This window comes from Calonectris borealis, chromosome 3, assembly GCF_964195595.1.
Source record: "Calonectris borealis chromosome 3, bCalBor7.hap1.2, whole genome shotgun sequence".
Taxonomy (NCBI): domain Eukaryota; kingdom Metazoa; phylum Chordata; class Aves; order Procellariiformes; family Procellariidae; genus Calonectris; species Calonectris borealis.
The window spans coordinates 125408030-125420981 of NC_134314.1; the positions used below are offsets into that span (position 1 = coordinate 125408030).

A 12952-nucleotide genomic window follows, 5' to 3' on the forward strand; every position below is an offset into this window, starting at 1 on the left:
CTTGAATGCAATGCATCAGTGAAAAATATTTCCTTCCTCATGTAGAATATTTTAATATTAAGCCAGATATTTTTATATTTCCACAAATTAAATGCACCATGGCTGAAGGTTTGACAGAAGCTTTAATTTGCACATAAAAAGGTAGAACGATTTCAGTTTTGACAGCATAAGCTTTTGATTTGTTAATAAAGGCAATTCTTTCTCAATTGTGAACATATTCCCCAAATAAGACAATGCAGTTTGTAACAAAAAAAAAAAAAAACAAAAACCTTTCTGGTATGGAGAATAAACTTTTGATCCAAAGTTATTAAAGAAATTCAGATTTTATAAAAATAAAAGAATGAAACTTTCACATTCAAGCTTTAGTAGTAACAGAACAAGAATCAGAGGAAGATACATGTTCCTGCCACATTCTCTATACCTATTGTTATTAGTGTAACTTACCTTCAATGTATTTGGATGAACTTCATTGCTAAAAAGCACCTGCAAAAAGTTAAAGTCATTTTGGGGGTTGGGGGTCAGAAAGCTGTGTGTCTGGGAATGGTTTTGGTGAAAATTAGCACAACTTTTCCTTGCGATGTTCTATTCAAACTGCAATCTAAAAAACCTAAGATTTCAGTGTCTTGTGATGAAACCCAAGCACCACAAAGTTTGTAAACCGAGATAAAACCGAGGGAACCAGAGGCCAGGCTTTCAGGCTGACCTCCTCTGTGCCCATGTCAGCGTTCCCCTTTTCTCCTGAGAGACCGCAGAGGAGGAGCGAGTCTGGAGCTACGAAGCAGTTTGAGCAGAGCCAGCTCAAGCATGGGAAAAAAAAAAAAAAAATTGGATTTCTGATCTCAGATCAAACAAATCATTCAAAACTTTTCCCCACGTGACAGCCAAAAGCTGTGGCATGGAAGCAAAGCTGAAAGTACCCAGGATCCATTTCAGTATATAAAAGGGTGAAGAAGCACCCGCCCACGGGCCTGCCAAGTTCTCAGCTTTTACAGGTTCAGCGAGTACTTTGCCCTGGCATCAAAAGTTGACTAAAGCTTCTCAACGAGACGAGCAATGGGTCCAAAGAGTTTGAGGTACAAAATAAAGTGTTGTTATTACAAGTCCACCACTTTTAACTCTGAGAGCAGACACTAATCCAGACCACCAACACCTGGGCTCCTGGATATCACCTGCGTGGGCATGGGCAAAGCAACGAGCAAACTAGGCGAATGTGCCTGATGTAAGCTATGACGCCTCTCCTGCACGTTACTAGAAAACTCTTGCTGGACATCTGCAGCCATGGCACGAAGCTGTTGACTGTCTGTGTCACTGGAGAGAGCGGTTACTTACAGATGATTGGCAGCAGCATATCCTGCTCTAATGCTAACTAAGCCCGTGACACAGCCTGCTATCAATATTTTACTCTATTGCACGTCGCATTTTGCAGTGACACTAGATACAGTGCTCTGAGGCTTACTGGTTCACAGTCCTTCCATTGAATAACAAAGTCTCTTAATTTTTGTAAACTTCCAAGCTTTTTACTGGAGGAAGTCAAGCGGTTCATTGTTGAAAGACAGTTTTGTTTTCCAAACAGTATCCCCTCATGCTTTTCTTTGCTTGCATCTCACCACAGTTGCCTCCTAATCCAGTGTTGGTGAAACAAGGCTGAAGGTATTTTCATCATGTTTTCACACTTCTGATGTACAGTTGCCTTGTCTCCTTCCACTTTCCTTCTGACTACACTCAGCTTCACAAATGCAGCCATCTGGCACAACATCTCATTTTTTTGTATCGACACCTGAGTAATCAGAGCCCTTTTTTCTTTCCTTCTTTTTTTTTTTTTTTTTTAAATAAAGCAACTGTTTCCAGCTCCAATGCATAGGCTTACAATAGGCAAGCCACATCCCATTAAAGAAAAGCAGCAGAAGTGAGAGGTCACTTGGTATTAATGTTAGAAAACATTTAGGGTGAGAAGAGAGAAAAAAAAAGCATCCAGCATTTTCAGTGAGATCATCACAAGTCATTTCCAGCACTTTTTCCCCTTCATATTGGTTTACTTACAGCCTCAGGAATGGTTATTTTAAAACTTAACCTTCTTCAGGTTTGCGCAGCAAAGACGCTAGGCTCAATTGCCCTGGCAGAAAGACCTATGGGGCACGAGGGACAGCACGTGGGACACAGCAGTTTCACACGCCAGAGCAAATCCAGCATGGTGTGGTAGGAGCGGCATTTAAAGAACACTCATTTCATCTCTGGATCCTATTGTTGACAATGAAAATAATTTGTGTCACGGACAGTTTAGTGGTGCGGCCACCTCTGGGAGTGGGAATGAACTCGATAGTTTAATTCTCTGTCTTTACGACAATCGGCTGCAATTCCACTAACTCCAATGGGTTCACGCTGGGAAGGGATTTCCCTTTCACAGGGTTCAGTGCATTGGTCACGTCTGAACACAGTTCTTTAAGATCACAACTCACAATACTATTAAGTCAAGCATCAATCAAGCCCTGCCTTTTTTTTTTTTAATTGGGAAATGAAGTATTTCCTTATATTGTGTGTATGAAATATACTTATAAAAACATTGATGGCAAAGTTGTGGCCCCAAAAATTCAGAAGAGTCTTACCACACGTTGCTGTGTGGCCAAAGTTGCATCCCAAGAGTTTTTTTCCTGGCGTTATCTCAAAGGACATCTTTCAGCCTTACTCTCTCTTGCTAACACTCACCTTTCCCATGCTAGAAATAAATTTGACAACGCTAACTCGATCTCCACCTGGCTGCCATCTCCTCCACACATCTGATCCTACCCCTGAACTCTATCCCTCTTGAAATAAAAGATGGCCACCACCCCGCAGACCAAGTGACCTGGAAACACTGCACAGAGATATATGAGCAATGGAGCAACTGTGCCAAAGGAAACTCACAAATCACATACTCCGGGCAATGGGACAACTGGCAGAAAGACAAAATAAAATGACTGCCTCTCTACCTTTCACAGACTCCTCAGCCGACACCACTACAATCTGCTGCTGAAGCATATCTGCATCAGCTAAACCTGCTGTTTCTCTAACGAACCTCTTGCTGCAGTCCTTCAAAGCAGGAGGAATTGGGGCAGCCAAGGTCGGGATGGTGCTGCGAGCCAGGAGAACCATTTCCTACCAGCTCAACAAATACCCAAGGACAGAGGGGCAGAAGCAGGCGTGGGGGATAAGGAAGAGATTTCAAGTGGCCGCCCTGTATGCACCCTACCTGGCCAGTACCTTCGAGTAGTGCGGCATATCCAGATAGGAAGCAATCACTGCAGCACCTGAAATAAAGACACAAATTCTCAGGCACAACAGCTGATGCCCCATCATTCAAGTTGTCACAAACCACAGATGTCGACAGTATGACTTTCACTGTCAATATCAATTTGGAAAGTGCCATTGATAATGTGCCAGTACAGTTCAATAACGTTTGACTCTACAGACTGAACCTGCACCGAAATCCTTGCTTTTTTCTCCATTTGTTTTAAACAGACTTTTCCAATAGACTCTATCTCCAAGTGCGGGCTAGGCCAGCGCACTCGGCATCTGTGCCACATCAGCTCAGTGTCTCTTTGCTTTGGTGGGTTAGCAAAGACAACTGTGTCATGCTACAAGCAGCTTCCTCCCTGTGTGAGTGGTTAGCAGGGGCCACAGCGTTCTTTTTGGATGGATTTACATCTCATGGAGATGCCAAAGGGGAGGGAAGAAGTTTAACATAAAAAGCCCAATCTAGACCCCATCAGGACCTGAATACAGACTCAGAACCAAGCTAGGACAATCTGGGCCTGTTTTTGTGAGAAATACCTGTTTTTCAAGATGCAGTCACCTGGTAGATTCCCTTCTTCACTTTCATCCTGGAAAGATGGGGGAAGAGAAAGGCCATGAAAATTACAAGCTGTGTAAAAAGTTCCTTTGCAAATAACAGTTTAACACCACTAAGAAGTTAGGTTAAAATGGTTTCAAAGTCTAAAATTAGTTACATTTTAAACTAACAGCATATGCTTTTATTATCTCTGATCTAAAATATAATCCCAGGAGGCTGTGAAAAGCATGCAAATTACGGAAAGCTAATTTGCTCCAACAGCGACACCTCCCATGTAGTTGGGAGGTCTATTAGACCTAGTGTACTCTCCATTATTTGCATATTAATAGCACCTGCTGAAATACTTTGGGATTTACTTTTCCTGCCAGCAGAGGGACAAAACAAACAAACAAACAATTATATAAAATTCCTTTCATACAGATTTGATGAACAATAAGCTATTTAGACAGTGCTAAGAATGCCAAATTAGTGAGTGGCAATGGGGTAGGATTGCAGATGCCATCTGTGATTTTCAGAGAAACTGGACTGCAACTTCACTTCAAAAAAAAACCCAAACCCCCAAACCAAAAAACCAAACAACAAAAAAGCCCTCTCTGGAAAGTGCTGGGTAATTTTAAATCACTCACTTGGCTCAAGTCTGAAGAATGGAAAAGTTTAACTAAAGAAATCCAGACACTGCAGCAAGAAAAAAAGAAAAACACAAGAAAAAACCCCATCCACAACCACCGACAGCAGAACCCCCCAAAGTGGACCTTGATTAAAAAATCTACAAAACCCCAGGCTTTGATATTAGCCAGGCCTGCAAGGCCTAGTCCCCTGCACATAAAACAAAAAATAAATTAAAACCAGCTACAGCCTGAGATTTACTTAACAAGCCAACTTCCAATCTCTGCTTATGACCACTGCTTCCCCTTCTGGCCCCCTAACTATAAAAAAAGCCCCTTGTATATTCCTACAGCTCATCTTCTTCAGGGTAAGGGCGAAAGCAGCTTCCTTTCCACGGTAGCAAATGGAAAAAGCTCACTTTTCAGTGCAAAGCTGAGCCAGAGCCCGCAGGCTGGATGTGTAACACGTGCCTCTCTCTGCAGCGCGGATTCAGGAAGCTGACCAGGGAGGCCGGGGCATTCCCCAGTACCTCTTTTTCCAACCAGGCAATTGGTATTCCTAAAGAAGCACCAGCCTTGTACTCATATTCCCTTCAAGAGTTACAAGGGGCCTATATTTCTCCCTGCTTTTTAAACCCACCGCTTTAATTCTGATTATGCACCCTTTTTTAAATAGGCACTGAAAGGCCCACTAGAGTTATTTACTGCTGGTGTGCTGAATTTCTGTAGCATTTTAACTACCTTCATATTCCCAAACGAAGAAGGCAATTGACTTTAAGTTAAAATGACTAAATTGTTCTCCACATATTAAAAAAGTAGTGAAAGAGCGTTTCATGTAGGACAGCGAAGCATGGAAAAGTGATGTTTTGAGCAGCCTGGCCAGTGCTCTGCTGGGAGGGTGAATCGAGAGCCTGTCCTGAGCAAGGGCAGCCTTCAGCCACCGTCCCGGCGAAACCCTGCGGCCACCTTCCCGTGCGGCAGCAGAGCCCCCGACTCCGTCCCTTTGCGTTGTGTGACTGCCGTGTGAGTGGGGGCGGAGAGAAGAAGGGACTGTTACTGGGCAATATATTATTATTGGCCTCTTCTCTCAGAGCTCAATGTCTTTCGGCTCTGCACAGCCAAAGGAGACTTGTGAAAAACTTGCTCAGTGTCAAGTATAATTGCCAAAGGAGGCAATCAAACATTACAGCAATGGGGACCCCTGAAATGCTATAGACAGGCAACTCCCACCATGGCTGTCAACAAATGCTAATTCTCATTAATGTATATGTAACTCTTGAATGCTGCAACAGTGGTAGCTATTAGTATTAACTGGTAGCGAATTAGTAATAAGTAGTAGAACTAGTTAAAGTTGCAGGATGGCAAGCAGATGCAGATCGGAGGACTCAGCTCTGAGCTTATGATCACTGTTGGTGATAATTTTCAGCATATTTTTGCATAGTCAAGGACCTCTGAACAGCTGGAAGGGAAGGGGGTTACCAGAATGATTCCTGGGAGGCTTCAGTGGTTCAGGGCATTGAGAAGCAAAGGTATCTCTTTGTGTTTAAGATAATACCTCAACACTGTTAAGGACTGAGTGTTGCTATCATTCAGATAGATTCAGTGCCCTATAAAAATGGTTTTGCACTTCATTTTTAGAAGAGGGCAGGGTCCATCTCCTCTAGCTTTTCTATGCCCGGCAATCAGGTACCTGCTCTGGGATGGTCACGGATGCTGCGCTTCAGGGATGGCGAGAGCAGGCATGGCACCTCGGGCGGGGAAGCGTCTCCACCAACACAGGGAAAGCCCAGGCCCGAGAAGCAGGACTTGGTAACCCGAAGCGTCTGCCTCAGCACAGCCTCTCCTGCTGGCACGTGTGTTTCAGAGAGGCGTAGGCATGAAGAAGCGCTCAGAGGGACCTGTCCTCTTACAGTCAGGAACACATCCTGCCCTGGGGTATAGCACGGCAGAGATATAGGTACTGTTACCGCCTGCCATGTACATGGCTAAAAAGGTCCCGTGCTGCCATGTAGCACCGCCCCAGCCTTACTGTAAAGTGTTCTTCCAAAGATGAAGAGCCATGTACTTGTAATGACAGCAATAAAAATAATAATAAAAAAACCCACCCTGAAAAGCAAAACCCAAGCCATTACCTATTATAACAAATTGAATTGGATGTTCCTTACCTGAAATTTCATGAGCAATTAGCAAACAGAATTATCCACAAATGCATGTATGCCCTATTATCCTTGTAGCGATTTCAGCAGCCACAACGTCACAAGCTTGCAGTTTACTATCTAGCAGCTCTAGCAGCCTCCAAACCACAGCTTTTTCTTCTTTCTTTTTTTTAACATGAAGTTCATGGCAGCCAGTGTTTTACCACCTGCACACTGGGGGAGAAAAAAAGCAAGGGGGAGAGGATCAATATATACAGTATGTTTATATTCAGCAAGAGCATGTTGCAGAGTGATATGTGTGTTCACATTGTCTGTGAAAGGATCCTTAGTGGCACTGCAGCTGGAAAAATAATGGAAGATCAGGGGACTGTCTTCAGTGCCAAACTTTCATCTGGTAAGTTACAATTATATTGTAGGAAATGATACCTTAGACCGCAACTAATTTGTGAATCCCAGGAAAGGCAGATCACTGATTCTTCATCAGGGCTGCAGAACCCGATCTATAAAAATTTGGGCCTCGGCAGGAGGTTGTGTGTAAGTGGGATTTGCATTTCAATTCTTAGTCCACCACAACCTTTAAATCTTCCTGCAGCACTATCACAATGGAAATTTTTGTTCTCAGTGTGCTCAAAATACGTATTAAAAAATAAAAAATCCTGGTACAATGGAAGTCAGTTGTTAATGGGAAAGAATGTGGCATTTATGCTCAAATTGTTTCACAAAACACCATTACATCAGAGTCTTTCATCATTTTATGGGGGATCGAGTCCCCTGACACCATCTTCGGGGACTTCATGTGGTGCTTGTCACTATGATTCCACTTCCACAAACGCCACAGCCCTTTCAATCTGTATCTGCCCAGAACCCAGAATATGTTACATTATCTAGTTTTTATGAGAAGCTTCTCTGTATGAAGAATTCACAACAAATAAAAGCCATTTCCCTGAAAAAACAAGCTCGTGAGGGACGGTTAAGGGAATTTCGGGCAGGACCCCTTTATAGGAGATGGCAGCAGCTCTGCCATCCTTCCCGCTGACTGATGGCACAGGTCCAACTGATCCCACATAGAGCAGCCACCAGCACTGGCAGTGATGGCACGACACTCACATATTTCCCCATATGGAAACTTTATGGGTCAGACTACGAACCCTGTATTCATGCTGGAGATGAGTTATTCATAGTAACAGGAGGACTTCCCAGTGCCGCCGCTGCATCAGCGAGACAAGTTTGCAGAGAGAGGTAAAAAAAACCTACTCCTAACTCCTTTAGCCAAGGAAATGTTCCACATCAAATGCTCACAGCCTCTTAACCCAGTGTCAACAAAGACAGGTCTTCGTGCCCTTCCTGTGTGTTTGTGAAGCCAACCCAGCCAAACTCTTTGAGAGGAAGCCAGCGCGCAGAGCCGTCCACAGGCCATAGAAGATGATTATTAATGTTCTGGCAGAGCTCAGTTGCATGTCCTTGCTGCATATGGAGCCAGGTTTTGTCCTGAAGAGCTTCATACGACTATGAATTCAAATTTACATTTATTTTGGCAATTTGATATGCGTTTTCCTATGTGTAGAATTTTATTGCCACTTACTCAGATATGGCGAAACTCAGCAACCCTTTCCAGGGACACGTTCTCCAGCTGATTGAATTTCCAGGCTCCAAACCTCAAAGTCCAAGTAGAGGGTGCAGGAGTTGTCTACCAGCAATAGGAGAACATCAAACATATCCCAAATGTGCTTCCAAGTTTCTTCCTGCTTTTGCTGTTACTGGAGTTGATAGGAGCTTTCTATTGACTTCAGCAGATAGAGGCTTAATGAAGGACATTTTTTCTACCCATCTCATAAAGGCACTTTCATTCCCACACTCTAATTTGCCATGTTGGGACCCAGCGATTTGTTTTATTGCATAGTGATACATGTTGGCATTTGCAAGATTGCAGCACTTTCACTGTGAACTTTCATACAAGCTGCTCCCCTATGACAAATGGAAAGCAAATCTCCACGCTGAAGGTTACGGCTGTTCTTGAAATGCACTCAGTGAAGTGTGTTGTTCCATAAGGAAGAGGCCAAGCTTTGGAGAAGTTACTCCCATATTTGAGTACCTGTATTCAGAGACATTTACGGGGGGCTGATTCTACAATATAGCAAGACACTGACTCTCTCTGAGGTTTCTGACCTGGGACATCCCAAACAATCACTTACTTTTCAGAATGCTTGCTTTCACTGCACTGAGCCTCTGAGAGCCCGATCAGAATATTTCAGACTGAAGAAGCAGCCTGGTCCTGAACTTCCTGCTAAAAATAAACAAATAAAAATCCTCATACAAATGCAGGACACATAATTTTCCTTTCTTTAAGGACACTTCCTTGTTAAGAGCACAGAAAGCAGTCAGAAGTACAGATCTTACCAACTGCTCTTCAGCTTAACATCTCTGGCATTCAAAACATACAACTTCTGTGTTTGTACTACATTTCCCTAACAGCTTACATCGAGGCCAAACAGACAGCATTCTGCGAAGGTCTTCTAAAATAAGCTTATTTAAAAGAGCAAGGTCAATGCCCAACATATGTCAGATTCTGTGAGTAGAAATCAAAGAGTTAGGAGCAAATGGAATATGTCAGAACTCAGTGGTTTTCCATGCCAGGCTCTTTTACCAAGTTCACATTTCTGCTGCCAAAAACAGTAACAATCCCATCATATGGACTTCAGCTTTGGAAAAGTGTCTAAAAAAACCCCCAGTGTCAGTGCATAGGCTACTTAGCTCAATAAATAAAACTAACAGATAGATAAATGTGTTTATCTGGACATGCTATTTATTGTCTCTATAACTGTATTTTTCTTTTAATGGGACACATGCCGATTCCATGCTTCAGCCGTAGGCTTTATTAAAATCAGATTAAAAGCGTTAGTAATGTAGTTAATTCCATTTATAATATGCCCATCAAGAGAAAAGAGAACATTAAAATAGAAAAATATATCTAAGTGGGATTTAAGAATTTTTAAAAAAACCATTCTGCTCCATTTTGATCTTTGTAAAAAAGGGCATTTTTTTAAATAAAAAAGGAAAACTTTTTCCTCTGTTCAGATAAAGTAACTCTGCCTGGTCTTTTAAACCGTATCTTGCAGACGGATATTTGTGATTTCAATTAAAATATGCTATTGTCACTTTAGCCTCCCTCTTTGGTATTTTAAATTGATCCTAATGGCTTTGCCTTAAGTGATTTGCGTCCCATAGTGAATCCCTGTCACTTACAGCACCTCCCACTATTGCCCTCCCGAATAATCACTACCAGATAATCACTTCTTCCCCCTTCTCCCAACGTTATTGCTCGCTTCCCCTCTGACTCTGCATGCTGGTACAGTCTGCAAAGTATTTGCTCTTTAACATCTTTAACATATGGCTTGTTGCTCTGGCGCTCAACAGTCAGGGATTTAAAAGAAGGATAAAAGCTGCATGAAAAAGGCCAAACCGATGGCTCTACAGGTAGGCTTGTATCTTTCCGTGGCCTATTTTCCAGGCTGCAAACCGGAGAGCGAGGAAAGGAAGAGCAAGAGAGAAAGAGTGGGTTGTGATTAAAATCCCTCCGGCACCATACTCACGGTTTAGGGCCCGGCAGGTGCTTATGCAGCCCAGGTCCACTTGCCGCTTGCTGCTTTCTAACAGAGCCCTGCGAGATGGAGACCGTCTGAGGTGATCCTGTTTAGGAATGCCAAATTTCCACTGGAGACTTTCCACCGAAAAGATGCCATCAGCAGAGCCCCTGGAAGGCTTTGGTTGAAAGCTAACACCCGAGCTGCCCTCTGCCCCGTGTACTGTCCTTAAGCATTGCAACCCTCACTCACCCTGGTACGCACACGAGGATGCAGGGGGAACCACAAGCTTTCTCCTTCTGAGAGGAGGATCCTTTCTCCTTTGCCTTTCATGGATCTCATTATTAATTGAAGAATCATTTAGTTTGCATAATTGTCCTCTGCCATACATAATTCCAACCTTTCTCTTGATATTGGCTAAATACAGTCTTTTGTTTTTGTGACTCCATCTATCAAAGCTTCTAGATGGACAGTCAGTATGATGTGAAGAAAAAAAACAAACTAATAATATTAGGAAGCATCTCTTTATGTACATTTATGAGATCTACCACCAGGTGACTCCATTCTAAAATATCTGTATTTTCATAAAACAAAATGCTTTCTTTCCTACACCCTGAACATCATCATAATGCCCCCCTCCATAAGATTTAGCACTCTGAAAAATAAATAAATAGCACTCTTACTTAAGATATGAACTATTTCTTTTTGAATAGCACATGAAATTGTATAGAGAGATTCAGGGATTTCCAGAACAGCCTGATCTGTTCCTGTCCAAGCAGACCTGATTCGTTCAAATCAAACTGCAAACCTCAGTTTTATTTTGCTTTAAAAACTCAAGATCAACAACAAATCAGCAGTATGTAGATATCACAGAGGCAGTTAACAGGGAAAGCCTACAGACACAGAGTCTCATAGAGTCAAATGGATACAATTAAACATTAGGAGTAATTAATTAATATTTTATATATTCAAATATATACAGAGCAGATAGGACCAGTTAGAGGGATGCTCTGCATGGGGGACTTTATTATATCTATGCCTAAGAACAGGAGATCCAGCTCAGGTGTCAAAGGGTGTTTCTTCAAAATAGAAAAATTATTAACAAATAATAGGGTTACACGGGAGGGTTTGTAACACAGAACTGCACTAAACCATGCAATGATCTACACAGATAGTCGAAGTGTTCGTGCGATACCGAGCACAGCAGAATAAATAAAATAAGATAAAACAAAATAAAACAATCTCGCAAATGCAAGATTGCAAATGCAAAACAGGTAGCCGCGCAAGAAGTATTTCAGAGATTTACTGAGCCATTATTTCTGTGGAATGCGTACTCAGATAGGCTCTCAGACCTGACCAGTTTAATCCACATCAGACCAGGCAGACACAGGGTCAAGAGGCTGAATGTGGATTTGGGCACTTGGCACAGCTGTTTTCCTTAGGTGCAATACGCTTGTCACTAGTGGTGGCACTTTGCATTTGCTGTATGGCAGCATATGTGCTTGCCACATTTGGGACCTATTATATCTCTTTACCCTCCAGCCACTTCCCTTCCCTTCTTGTTAGCTGCATGTCCATATATTCTTCCATACTCTTTCGCTACATTGCAATGCCAGCTCTTTGCCCCCTCTGCTTGCTCTGCCGACTCGGCATACTGCCTGTACTCTTTACAAGCTTCCCATATTACAACCATCTGTAGACGGGGACAGAATTTTTGTATATATTACTGAATATATATATATATATGCACGTGTGTGTATATATATACACACACACACATACAGGCATGCCCTATACGAAATCATATCTATTCCATCACTGAAATACTCACCTTTTCAGAAATATTTTTGCTACCAGGGAGAGCACACACAGACAAAGAAAAGTTGAAGAATAGCCAAGTAAATCTTTCAAAGCATAGTGTAAACCCAAACTAGAAGCTAAGGTGAAAAAAAGGGAGGGGATGGACTATATGCTCACATTTCAGCCTCTGCAATTAAAACCACAGTTACTGCAACAGCACAGACCAATTACTATATGTTGATATATTGGCTTGCAGATAAAACAGTATCTGACTGCATGTCCAAAAGAGGTAGTTAAATGTTTCCGCTTGCTTTGTACACACAGTTGCACAGACAGGACTGACTGCAGGACTCATTTTTGCTCAGTGTTGGGTCATTGCATACGACAACAACAGTTAAGAAGAAATTTGGTTGATGTCTCATTTTGAGGGGCTGTACTGCCAGCCTCCTAACTCCAAGTACACAAGGTTTCCTACCAGGATGCTGGGACGCTGGTTCAGAGGAAAAAGTCTCCGGTCTGGAGAGATGAACTTGCCCAGGCAAGTTCCCAGCTAAGCAGTGCCAGAGCCCAGTAGAGGTTTCTCGGGCTCTCTGGACATGTGGGTGTGCAGCCAATAAAGGAACATGAGCTTCAGATAAAAGAGCTTTGCACTCTTTTAAAGAAGAACATTAAAAATGCAGCAGCCTCTGATTCACATTTTCGCAACTATAACTATGTCCTTCGTGACCGATATTCAGATAAGGCCAGATCTCCTCCTTGTCCCCCTTGAAACCAGAACAACCCAGGGTTTGGGAGCTTCACACCTGGATGCACAGATGTGAGCCAGTCCCGTGGAAAGGCCCCCTGGGAAATGCAGATCCATGTTCAGCTTTTTCTTTCCACAAATATGAGCAAGTTTAAAATAAAAATTTCAGTTCATAATAAACCTCCAACCTCCAAACTCTAATTAAACAGGACATTAAAAAAACCCCAAACCTACTCACC

At 42.6% G+C, this 12952-nt stretch overlaps 1 long non-coding RNA gene across 1 annotated transcript; it reads right to left on the bottom strand.

Moving 5' to 3' along the window:
- Positions 1-1827: 1827 nt before the first annotated feature.
- LOC142081156 (uncharacterized) lies at positions 1828-10230 on the bottom strand. The gene is made up of 5 exons (XR_012673261.1): positions 10178-10230; positions 8780-8871; positions 6597-6800; positions 3808-3857; positions 1828-3284 (listed from the first exon to the last, which is right to left on the bottom strand). It is a non-coding gene; the product is annotated as an uncharacterized LOC142081156 (long non-coding RNA).
- Positions 10231-12952: the final 2722 nt, after the last annotated feature.